Raw genomic sequence first — 13,255 nt, forward strand, 5'->3', positions numbered from 1 at the left:
AAAACTGGGAATACATCCAGTATTTTTGGATGTCAAGAAATCAAAATAATTACAGTCATAAATTCCCAAAGATATCTTGGAGATAACATATGATACACAGAGATGTGTACTTTATACTTGGTAACCTACTAATGCCCGTGCTAAAACATGCTTTTAAGAGGACACAGCCCTTCCTCTCCAATACGCATTTTCGCTCTCTCTCAGCAAGTTTTACTAATTTAATCTTCTTGGCTGCCCCAAAAAAGAAAGATGTGTTGACAGATTAATGAATATCTGCTAAGCCTAAAATTTTTCTATACATTATGAATTTAATGTCACTCCATTTAAAAGGGAAAGAATATATACTGAGCCAGTCCTGCGCACTGTAATACTTCCAAAGGCCAAATCAAAAAGTAAATTAGAGTGGTCCTATAGTTGAATAATTAAGAAAAAGTGGTATAAGTTCCAAGGAAAACTAATTATTCATATCATTCATATTTTTCTTAAACTATGGTCAGCTTTTTCATTTAAACCTATGCAAGAGGGGATAGAATATTTATTGGCATTTTAATCTAAATAGTTCCTATTTTCTTTTAAGAAAATTGGGAAATTTCGGTTACTTAACCACGTGTGACTTGAAGGATGTTTTGCTAGTCAAATCATTTTTCTTTCTTTTTTGCTTGAGGAATATTAGCCCTGAGCTAAGATCTGTCTCAGTCTTCCTCCACTTTATATGTGGGTCACCACCACAGCATGAGAAATGGTGTAGGCCCACCCCGTGAACTTGGGCCGCTGAAGCAGAGCACATCAAACTTAACCACTGCACCTCAGGGCCAGCTCTGCTAGTCAAATCATTTTGAACTATTTAGGAATACAAATGATTTACAAATGATCAAACAATATTTCCAAACAGAAATCCTCATCTGGGGCTGGCTTGGTGGCACAGCGGTTATGTGCGCACGATCCGCTTCGGTGGCCCAGGGTTTGCCGGTTTGGATCCTGGGAGCAGACATGGCACCACATGGCAAGCCATGCTTTGGTAGGCATCCCACATATAAAGTAGAGGAAGATGGCCACGGATGTTAGCTCAGGGCCAGTCTTCCTCAGCAAAAAAGAGGAGGATTGGCAGATGTTAGCTCAGGGCTAATCTTCCTCGGAAAAAAAAAGAAAAGAAATCCTCATGAGTAAAATAAAGGAAGTATATTTGGAATTATAAGAAAAATTCAATGCAAATTCAAATTCAAGATTTTGTTACATGAAATCCATGTTTAAGGTTCTTGAAACAAACTTTTTTTCAGATATGAATCTAAACTTTTATACGTTATTATCAGGCAGATTTTCATGGATTTTGCCATTTTATTATTTGACTTAGTAGCTATAAGTTATATTCCACTTACCAAAAAATCTTAATTGAAAATGTTATACATTTTATAGATACGTGTATATATATATATATATGCATTGTTCTCAGATATACTTTGAGAATTTTCACTTAAAGAAAATATGTTTCAAGATATGAATATTCATCCTGTTTAAATATGGAAACCTAACTGTTTACTTTTTTATTTTTCTTTGCATTGAAAATAGAAGTATTGTCACTCAGTTCCTGTGAGAGTTGGAGAGTTAAGTTGTCCTTTTCCTCCTGGAAAAGAAAAATCATTTCTACTTTGTTGTGATTTATGAGTAATGGACATCAAAGTATATTATGAAAGAACAAGAAAGGAATGCATTTTTTGTTTTTAGGAGTAAAAAATGGTTAAAGTAGAGATTGGCCAGAAACCCTAGAAAGGAGCTAGTTGGGAGGGTTACCCAAAGACATACAGAATTCTGGAAGTTAAAGCAAAGTCATCCAAGACAAAAATGTCTGCTATCCTGGATAGCCCAGTCAATGTATCTGTTGACAGAATAGACAGTTTCAGAATTCATACGGGACCCAAATTCTCCACTGCCAAGTTTGAGCCATACAAGTTTCTCAAGCCTCAATTTAATGACACTGCCAATGTATGTACAGTTGATCCTCATCATGTAGATTCAGTGTCTGCAAATTTGCCTACTCACTAAAATTTCTTTGTAAGCCCCCATCAATACCTGCCGCCCTTCTGCAGGCACCGCGGACACGCTGAGGTGGAACGGGACCAGGATCTGCCTTCAGATTTCAGCTCTCTTCCTGCACATGTGTCCTTTTCACACTCTATTTAACATGTTTTTCACATTTTTGTGCTTTTGGTTGGTGATTTCACTATTTAAAATGCTCCCACAGGTAGTGTTGTAGCTCTGTCTAGGGTTTCTAAGTGCAGGACAGCTGTGATGTGCCGTATGGAGAGGATGTGTATGCTAGATAAGCTTCATTCAAGGATGACTTACAGTACTGGTGGCCGTGAGCTTAATGTTAATAAATCAAAAATATATGTTAAATATGGTGACTTTAAACAGAAACACACATAAAACAGTGTATGCATAGATTGTTTGACAAAAATGTTGTGACCAGAGGCTCATAAAACCTAACCCTGCATTTCCCCTTGGAGCAATGATTCAGTATTCACTCATCCATTGTTTGAGGCAACTCTATAGAACATAGCTATTGCAAATAATGAGAATCGACTGTCTGTCCACCTATCCATCTATTATCTATCTATCTATACATCACATGTTGAATGTACATATCAAAGCCAAACAAGTCTACAGTATTCTTCAGAAACCAGGACACCTAAAATTCTTGACTTTAATAAACCCCACAGTTTCCAAAAAAATTTGAAAACAAAATAATAGACTTTTGAATAACTAATGGGTCAGAAAAGAAATCAAAATAGAACTTAGAATGTATTTTGAAGTACATGAAAATGAAAACACAATATATAAAAACCTCTGGGATACACCCAAAGCAAACTTAAAGTGAAATTTATAGCACTAAATGATTTTATTAGAAAGAAGAAGGGTCTCAAGTCAATGACCATTGAACTGACTTTAACAAACTAGAAAAAGAAGAGCTAATTAAACTCATATAAGGAAAAGAAAGAAGATGATAATAATCAAAGGATGAATAAATGGAATAGAATACACACGGGTCTTCAGCATTTTATTTTGCCCCTCTTCTGTCTTCTATGATGTTATTGTCATGTACTTTTAATCCTACATATATTTTAAATTGACAGATGATATTATTATGGTTTTTACAATCAATATTCATTTACATTTACCCATCTATTTATCTTTCCCATTGCGCTTCATTTCTTCTTCCATTTTTGTGTTTTTATCTGTGATCATTTTCCTTCTCTTTGTAAAATTCCTTTAGTATTTCACATAGAGCACATGTACTGGCTATGAAATCTTATTTTTGTCTAAAATATTTTTATTTCATCTTCATTTTTAAAGAATATTTTACTGGTTACAGAATTCTACGCTGGCAGTTGTTTCCATTGAGCACAATAAAGTTGTCATACTACTGTTTTCTGACTTACAAATTAACTATTCTCAAAGGTCAGTTCTCAGTCTTAATGTTAACTATCTTATGATGATGAATGTTTTTTGTCTTTGACTGCTTTAGGTATAATTTGTCTTTGCTATTTAGCAGTTTGATTGAGATATGCCTAGCTATTTTGGGTTTCTAGAGTTGTTTGAACGCGTGGATTTTATGTCTCTCACCAGTTACAGAAAACTGTTGACCAGAACCACTTTACATGGCTTTGTTTACTCTTTCTCTCTTCCTCTTTGATTCAAATTGTGTATTAATGCTTTTCACCGTGACCTATATATTCTTAGAATCATTTCTGTATTTTACATCCTTTTATTTCTCTCCATGTTTCAGAAATATATTTTCTCTCTTTTCTTCAAGTTTACTTTTCTTTTGTTGTGTCTAATCTATATTTAAACTTATATATTGAGTTCTTAGTGTCAGTTACTGTATTTTCCATGAAATTATTTCTAGAGATTTAATTTCTCTGATAAAATTTTCTATCACATCAAATGTTTTCATGAACATTTTAATCAGAGATATTTTAGACTGAGTAGGATAGTAAAATATTTAGCTGCAGGTCTGTATCTATTATCTATATTTTCTTTGGTTTGTGATCATTTCACCCTTGATCCTAATGCCTAGTAATTTGTTATTGGATTCCAGACATTTTGAATAAAAAAATTTCAAGAACTCTGCTCTTATAATTTTACCTTCTTTCATAGAGATTTTACTTTTTGTTCCTTAGATGGCAGCCAGAACATAAACAAATCATTGGCTCCAATAAGGGTTTTCAGATGATAGGAAGCTGGATTTTACTCTCTTTGAGGTACGGTCTATCTCTGATTTGTCCTCATTCATAAGGTATAACATTTTAAAGCTCTCAAATGAAATGCTGGCGCAATTATCTGAGCCCTTTTTCCTTGACAGACCGTAAACTGTCAATTTTGTTCCCCCAGCACATTGAACCTGACAAAACATCTGCTTAAGATTTTAGCTTCTTAGTTTCAGCCATCTTCTTGCCTTCTTGGTCTTTCATTCCATAACAGCTTAGGAAATGACAAATGCCTTATAGTGAACATCAACTTAGAAAATCAGACACACTTGTTTGTGTTTCCTGTTTCTTGAGGATTTTGGTCCCTCCAATTCCGACTGGGTTGGTTATACCTCTACTTCATATTATCATGTCTCTTAGCCCTCTAAGACTGCCAAAGGTCCTGAGGTTTTGCTTTCTGCCTGGTCTTTATGCCCTCAGCCACTTAGCAACGGAAAATACCTCAAGGGGAAAGTTTGTGGAAAGTTGGGCTCATCTTGTGTATTCTTTTTATTAGGATATTGTCCTAACAATTGCTGGTGCCCTCAAGATTCTCCAATGCCTCCAATATGTAAGGTATTTTTTTCTTTTCTTTTAAACTTGTTTTACAGTTGTTTTTGGTGAAAAGTTGGTTTGATACAAGCTAGTTATTCATAACTATCTGGAGAATTTTAATTTCAGAGACATACTGTTGTTGAGAAATTGTGAAAGTAGATTGCCTATTACCAAACAGATAATCAATAATTCAATAACATTACTTAAAGGTACTTTTGAGTCACAAAAAGATTCAGTCAAGGAATATTACTTGGAGGAAATGCTTACATTCATTAATATGGACAAGCCAAAAAATATATATCTATTACCATTTTTCAGGCCCAATTTGCTAATGACCTCTGTTGATTATTTTGGGCATAGTTCATCATCAAAAGTGGAGAAGTGACAAGAATTGTTTGAAGTCTCTTTCAGCATTTTTTTCTGTTTAGTCATAAATAATATTAGAACAAGTGATCTTAGAGCCAACTTTAAATGAGCAGTTAATGGTGGCATTTGAGCAATCAGAAGACGAGTTCTGGAACATAAGATAGAGTTAAAACATAAGCAATAAAGCTAAGAAGGATATAAAGCACTGAGGTCTTACTAACCACCTTGGAAAAGAAAATTATATAAGCATTTGCATAGTGTAAGCAAATGAGATAAATACAAAAACAAACAAAAATTATTTATCAAAACAGTCAACGATTAAAAATTGAACACAAAATCAAAACACAACTCAAAGTATTCAATCATTATAATAAAAAATTTTTTTAATATTAAAATCGATTATTACCCAAAAAGACACAACTTTTAGAATGTGTTATTTCTCTTTTGTTTTCATAATTATGTGATTTGTAATTTGCAGTTCAAGTACTCAGACTCCTGAGGTTCATTCTTATTCCACGGAAGTCTAAGTCATCCATTGCAGGTTAAGCTGAAACAAAATAATAATAATAACAATAATAGGGTTTTTTTTATATAACAGCCTCAGGCCTAAGGGGAAACTACACAATTCTGGACCTTGGCGGGGGAGTGAACTCAGCTGGAACAGGTTAAAAATCCTACTCAATCTCCATGATTGAGTGACAAGTAAGTGAATTGCCGGCCTTCGTGCATCTGTCCACAAACAAAGCTCCTCCTTTGGCAATGTCGTGTGAACTTAATCACTAATTTCAAGTTCTTCTGACCAAATAGCCAACATTTATAAAGCAGTAAAATTAAGATTCTTCTCATTCTCAGTCAGGATTCTCCATGCCCCTCAGCACAGTCAATAAGTAAAGATCAATGAGATATTTAATAGTCACAGCTGATCATTCCAATTTCATTGAAGATTTTTGAACTCTTGATTTTTCTATGGCTTAAACTCAAGACTTTGCAGCTTTTACATTACACAGAATATTCTGTTTGTGCTAAAATTAAATCTTGTCATTGAAAGTACATTTACCACTTCGAGTTTACTTTGTGCAAGGCAAAAGACAAAATGGGCATGGCTATAGCATTGTAGGTGTTATTAGCCTCTTCTGTGACATTCTTTATTAACTACAAATTTGAAGTGATATGTTAGCAATTCGAAGCTTCATAAGATTGACTGAAATGTGCTTTTGTGGCCTTTGTGTTGAAGTCCAGGCTGGGGTCACCCTTGTGCCATGCTTTTATACATCTATATTAATGATTATAGGTGACCATTCATTAGATCTAGTCCACAGAGAGAGCCCTTGTCATATAGTCTACATAATAGCAAGGACAAGGTTCAGGATAAGGTTTTCTTGGGAAGAGTAATAACATTATATAACATCATTTTAACAATATTCACAATTTTTAAAATTTTTATGTGAAATTTTAAAAGGTCAATTTTATCAATTCAGTGAGAAGTTAGCATGCTCTTTAGCTAGGTTCTGTACTGTGATTTATAGGTGGAAAATCATCTTTGATGATAAAATCACATTTTAAGCATTTTCCTCCCTAGTCTCTGACACTATACCAGTTCTTAATATAAATTCAACTCACAAACATCTCCTGAGCATCCCAATTCATATTTGTGAGACATGCTGCTGACCTGATGGACCAGGCCCTTGTTTCCCCCAGAAGGGATATTTTCTGATGTTGCAACAATGAAAATCTGGATGAAATTCTGAGATTTCAGGGAGGCATCAGAAGATAAGAATGAAGAAAGAAGTACAAAATTAAAAACACCTTATTTTTCATGACTGGAAAAATCATTATCCTAATCCTTGAGTATATCTTCTATGTCCTTCTCTTGCATGTCCCTATATTGTTGCTATGCTGTCTGCCTCAGTGCAACCAGAGAGCCACCAAATGTGCTGCCTTCACGCTAGTGAAACCTCTTGCTGATGCTCAGGGTGCACTGCCAAAGAGGAGGGGCATGTGTGATTTGTCAGAGCCGGTCACCAGGGGTGGAGAGTTGGAGAAGGGCATCGAAAGGATGTGACCACCAGTTGAAACTCTCACCAGAGCAGGGCAATCAGAGACTCCTCACCCCTCCCGTCCTTGGAATGTACATTCCACCCACTGTTCCCGCACTAGGATCCACTTCAAGCACACAGCCTGGAGAGAGTAATGTGTTGCTGAGACCATCTGGATGGTTACATGACTGAATCCCATTAAGGCCTCTATATAAACTCTTAAGAATTTGGCAGATGTGTGTGCAGATCTACTCATGTTGTGGCCAGCCAAGGCAAGCCTTGTATGTAAGTTGCCTTGCTTATTAAAACTGCTGCCTAGCCCCCCACTCCCACAAAAATTGCAGTATTTTTAGATTGCATTGGTGGGTTTTTCCCTAAGCAACTACAAATAAGCTAGAAGTAAAGTGAAATCGCTCAGGTATCTGTCCCCTTGAGAAAGACTGCATTCCTAATTGCAGCCAACCGTGTTACACTTACACATCATATATAAAGTAGTATTTAAAAATTCAGACTGAATTGGCTTTAAATGTAGGCATCTCTCTAAATGCAAATTTACTTTTTACACTTAACCTTTAAGTGTAAGCCTTTTTACACTAAGCCTTAGTTTCTTTACTTGTAAAATGTTCTACAGTTGCTGTATCATAAAAAATCTAAAAAACCTGCCACAGTACCTGCACCTGGTAAGCATATTGGCTATTTTATCATAATTCTTATTATGGCTGATTTTATTAGTAGGAATGAAGAAATCTTTATATAGTTCAATGGAAAATTAATTCATATATTTATGGCAGGGTGTCGAGCATCTATCTAGCTCTAGAGTCCCCTATATAGCTTTCATCATATTCAACTGATCCTATATAAATAACCCCAATCAGCATTTCTACTTATGGTTTCCCACTTAAAAACTTTTGTAAAAATATATTAATAATTATGAACATTTGTGGGAGTTTTATTTCTATTTTTATGTTGGATAAAAAATAGAACCATTCTCTGGATATTACACAACAACCTGCCGTTTTCACTTACCATGAACATCTTCCCAGTTCAATACATATTTGTTGCTATTGGTTTTTTGTTTTTATTTATTTATTTTTATTGCAATAACATTGGTTTATAACATAAATTTCAGGTGTACATTGTTATATATTTCAATGTCGTGTAGATTACATCATGTTCACCATCCAAAGAATAATTACAATCTCATCACCACATATACGTGTCTAATCACCTCTTCTGGCCTCCTCCCTCCTCACTTCCCCTCTGGTAACCACCAATCCAATTTCTGTTTCTCTGTGTTTGTTTATTGTTTTTATTGTCTACTTATGAGTGAGATCATATGGTATTTGACTTTCTCCCTGTGACTTATTTCTCTTAACATAATACCCTCAAGCTTCATCCATGTTGTCACAAATGGTCGGATTTCATCATTTTTTATGGCTGAGTAGTATTCCATTCTGGATACATACCAAGAATGGAATACTATTCAGCTATAAGAAAAGTTGCGATTGTTGATCACACCACTAGCTATTCAATCACCAAAGCAAAAAAACTAAAAAAATTATTCTTTGCCTCTTTCCCTCTACCTCTATGTTTGACTTGAGCACCAGATTTTAATTCCTAAATATTTATCACATCAAATATTTTATGTTCTTATTATGACCACTTTATTTCACTGCTTCAAATTTCTTTTCATAACCATTACATTCTCTCCTTAATTGGACTCCTTCCATGAAGGCATTTATACCAAATAAAAATACTCAACCATATTCTTACTAGATTGTATCTCTGATTTTACTACCCCTCGGCCTAAACTTTTTTCAAATTCTCTTCTGAGAAGATAAAGTCTAAGCTCTTTATATGTCATTTAAGGCCTTTCATAATGCAATTCCTATATATTTCTCCAACTCATCTACCACACTTCCTACCATATACTTTATCCTCAAGCAAACTATGCTGCTTATAAATTTTCCTACATCTACCCTGCCCTTGTATATCTTCAGTTTATCCTGTTTACATGAAATTCCGATTCCCTAAGTTCATCATTGGCTAACTCAATTGAAGCATCATTCAGTTGAAGCAACACCACAATTTCCCATAGCAGTCTCCCTCAGTATGGCTTAGATGGCATTCTTGTGAGTCCTGTGACACTCTTTGTATAATTCTACCATTTTCCATATCACATTAAATTACAATTTTCTACTCATAGGTCTAATTATGAACATTTGGAATTTGGGAAAATTTTCTTATTTTAATTGTATTCATTGTGTGTTTCTAGTACATACATAGGTGGCAAATGTTTTTTAAGTCAAAGTGGTGGATTTGAGATGTCAAATGAACACAACTTGGTTGCTTTTTAGGTCTTAGGAATTGAGAAAAAGAGTAGGAGAGACAGAAAACTTCAATGTTTCTGATTTTGGTAACCAGAACATGATATTACTATATTCTTAGTTAAGGAATATAGAATGAAGATGAAATCTAGGTAACAATATGAAAAATTCAGTTTGATAAGAGATATCTACACTAGACCCAAATGAAGATGTGCAATAAGAAGCGAGATATAGAGGCCTAAACATCAAAGAAAATAAAGAGAAAGATGGTCTAGAAATTTCACTGTAAAGTTGAAATTAGAAGCCTCCTAGAAAGATTTGCAGGATGAGAAGAAGGCTTTTCATTGTGCAATCCTAACTGTGTCTCAGACAGGACCACCACCATTTAAAGGATGTATTGGTGACTAGAAGTTTAAGTAAGAACTCAATGTAAACAACACAAAAGTAGGATTAAGTTATCGGCAGTCAAAAATCAATTGCCTATAGTAGGCAGTCTTAGAAAGTGAGCCTCATGTAAGAATTCTGGTAATATAATGTCATCATATTTTGTTCGTTCTGCAGCTGACAATCTCTCAGTGTTAGGAGGACACAAAGGATTGGATTACAGAAAATAGAATATCTTATATCAAGGAGACAGCAGCTCTTCAGCCCTATTTGATGATTTCCATAAGGAAACCTAGAATCTTTGCTGCCCAATATTCTCACTTTTCAAGAGAAGCTGGGAATCCAGATTTTTATGATAATTATTTATAAATATTAAACACTGCACGAGACAAAGAAAAGACATCTCCAGTCTAGGTTCAGGATACTGACCACAATTTTGGAACCTCTGTACTACTTGGAAAAAGTCTGTGTTAAAGATGGTATAGAAATATCTGATTTAAATAAATGAAGATCCAAATATAGGCAATGATTTTAATATATGTGTGAAACACTGAAATTTATGTAACAGCAATGTAGCTGAAAGACGGCCACATTGGGTTTCAGAAAACCTGTTCTTTCATCCTGATTATATTACTTAATAAGTATATATGAACATCATTAACTCATCATCTATTTGATGAGAATAAAATGAGAAACAGCAAATGCTTGGGAAGACATAAGATATTAAAAAATTGATAGCATTATAATTAAATTTATTAGTAATAATGGTTAACTTGAAATCAATAATTTCAATGTGGTTCTTTGTAATTCATGTCAATGTAAACATATAATATATACGATATACATTTTCATACTGTATACTGAGGTATATGGTAAAAATTCATCTCCTCCTACCCTCTTATATAAGCAGCAACCCCAATATGACGCTTATCACTCCACCTCGCCACTTGAAGATAGTAGACAATATTGGGGGGGAGTAGTTATGACAGGTAATTTGTATTAAATACTCTCCTAGATATAGTAATTTATATTAATACACTTAACTCTGCATGATAAGTCACAGGTACCATTAATCAGTTAGAGAAATAAAGATGACCCACATTTGATAATTTCTAGTAGACATTTAGAAGTACGATACATTCCTTGAACTATAGTCACCTATCAACCAAAATCTCCAAATCATAGAAGAATGATTTCTATATGACCTCAATGTTGTGTTTAGTAAGCTAGAACTAGATGGGAAATATTCTCAAGCTTTAGAAGAATTAGAAAGAAAACTTCAAAGAGAAAATGTAGTCATCTGAAAAAGTGTGATAAAGTATGCTCATTGGAATTGAAATGGTCCTTGGTTAAAAAGTTTAAGAAAGTAAATTAAAATGCCAAGCACAAGGGATAACTTTAGCCATAAAGAATATGTTTCACTCTCGCTCCACTGTAAAAGGAAAAGAGTTCAGTCCAATTAAATATTCATGAAACAAAAGATCAAGGCTTTAAGTATTAGATCAAGTTCAAGACTGGGCATGAACTAATGATCCAATAGTTTATATGAATATTAAACATTTAGTAGAGGAATAACTCACAACTACATTTTGGAATGGATTCCATTTTAGTTTAATTGATAGTTAATTTTACCAATTCTGGGTAAGAAATTGATTGACATTTAACATAATAATATCCAAGACCATACATTGAGGATTAGTCAATTGATGAGTTGCCCCAAGTTTCAGTAGTAATAGATGCGCTGAGTAATTGTTTTCATTGTATTGTAGTAATAGCTGCTGTTCTTTCCCCAAATCTTTTGACTTCTCGCACATAGGAAAATTAAATATGAGCTGATAGGCAAAGATAATGTACCAATTTAATTACTATACTTTGCCCCAAAACTTGCTGCAAACTTAGTTTAAAGGGGTATTTCTGTGTCTTGTTTTTAGCATTAGTTGGTAGTGAGGCACAGGCTGCATTAATCATTCGAAATGAAACCTCCCTAGAAACAGGTGTAAGTGATTTCGTTTCTGAAGACTGATGGACTAGAAATACAGCCAAGGAAGCTTTGCCCAATTTGACATCCTTCTTTTAAAGATCCAGGAGAAAGTGAGGTTAATCCAGCCACAGGCAGAATGCCTCCTCTGAGTGTGTATAAACCAGTGAAATGTGCAGGAGGCCTGGGAAGCAGCGGCGAGGTCCAGCGAAAATAATCATCACTCTTCACGCCGAGAGGCAACAAGCACTGCAGGTGAGATAAAGTTCCAGACTTTAAATCCGTCCTCAGTGCAGCAGGCCTGCGGCCACACTTCCCCAGAGAAGGCGCCTTGTCCATCACTACAATCAGCTCCACCAAAGCATTTTATCCATTTATTTATTTTCAAGTTGTCAACGACGTTTTTGAAAGCGAAGGCAGACAAAGCTTCTTCTATACAGCCTGAGGGATCTGTATTCCTTTTAACCAAAATGGCCTGCAGACATTTTTGCAAAACTAATAAAAAAGCTCTAAGTACCAGCATGTGGGCTGAACCAAAATAAGGCACGAGTGTACATACCAGTGTAGTACGATGAAATGTGAAATTTAGAAAAGAAAAAAACTAACGGGAGTAGAGAGGCTAGATAGAATATAGTAACGTATTATTGCACAAATTCATTCCCATTGGCCCAACCTAGTGCTCAGTCATGATATCAGAAACTTTTATGTAATAACAAAATGGTATTTGAAATTACACCTTGCACTTTCACTAACAAAGAACCAAGTCACTGAGATAAGAATTCATATATTCTCCTCAAAGCTCTCATATATCGTATTTTATTTTAACACCTGCATGAGTTTAAATTTCATACTATGAATATCTAGAGTTCATGAGTTTCAATGTGCTCTTTTCTTTACACACAGTATACTTCACAGTCATTGCCATATAACGGGTGTTCAATAAATGTTTGTGGAATGTTTTAATGAATAAAATTCTTTTAGATCAAAGAGTCTTAACTTGTAGTCAATAGAGGATATTTAACAGACCCATGAGCCCCTAAAATTGTACACAAAGTGCTTGTGTTAATGTACAAAAGTTCATTTTACTCCTGTGGAGAAAATCCATATATTTCACCATATTTCCAAAGAGTATCATGATTTCCCTTCTGTAAATGATTAAGTCTCTTTTGTTTAAAGAATGTAAAGATATTTTACATACAAGGCAGTATGGTATAATAGAAAGGTCTAGGACTTACCAAAAACTCTCAGAAAACCTCATAATTGACAGTAATTTGTTAAAAATATTTCTGTTAAATTAAGAAAGATAAGAATGTTGGGGCTGGCCCCGTGGCCGAGTGGTTAAGTTCGCGCGCTCTGCTGCAGGCG

At 34.7% G+C, this 13,255-nt stretch overlaps 1 long non-coding RNA gene across 6 annotated transcripts in view; it reads left to right on the forward strand.

Annotated features, from left to right (window-relative positions):
- The window catches only part of LOC139039873 (uncharacterized), a 423,143-nt gene that overhangs the window by 306,888 nt on the left and 103,000 nt on the right, over positions 1 to 13,255 (forward strand). For 5 of the 6 annotated variants that reach the window (XR_011493095.1, XR_011493091.1, XR_011493096.1 and 2 more), the window contains 2 exons: positions 4,762 to 4,820; positions 5,764 to 5,867. The exons of the other annotated variant lie outside the window; for it this stretch is intronic. This is a non-coding gene — a long non-coding RNA (uncharacterized lncRNA). The remainder of the gene's footprint in view (positions 1 to 4,761; positions 4,821 to 5,763; positions 5,868 to 13,255) is intronic. 6 annotated transcript variants of the gene reach the window in all.

Source organism: Equus asinus, chromosome 12 (assembly GCF_041296235.1).
Source record: "Equus asinus isolate D_3611 breed Donkey chromosome 12, EquAss-T2T_v2, whole genome shotgun sequence".
Lineage (NCBI taxonomy): Eukaryota > Metazoa > Chordata > Mammalia > Perissodactyla > Equidae > Equus > Equus asinus.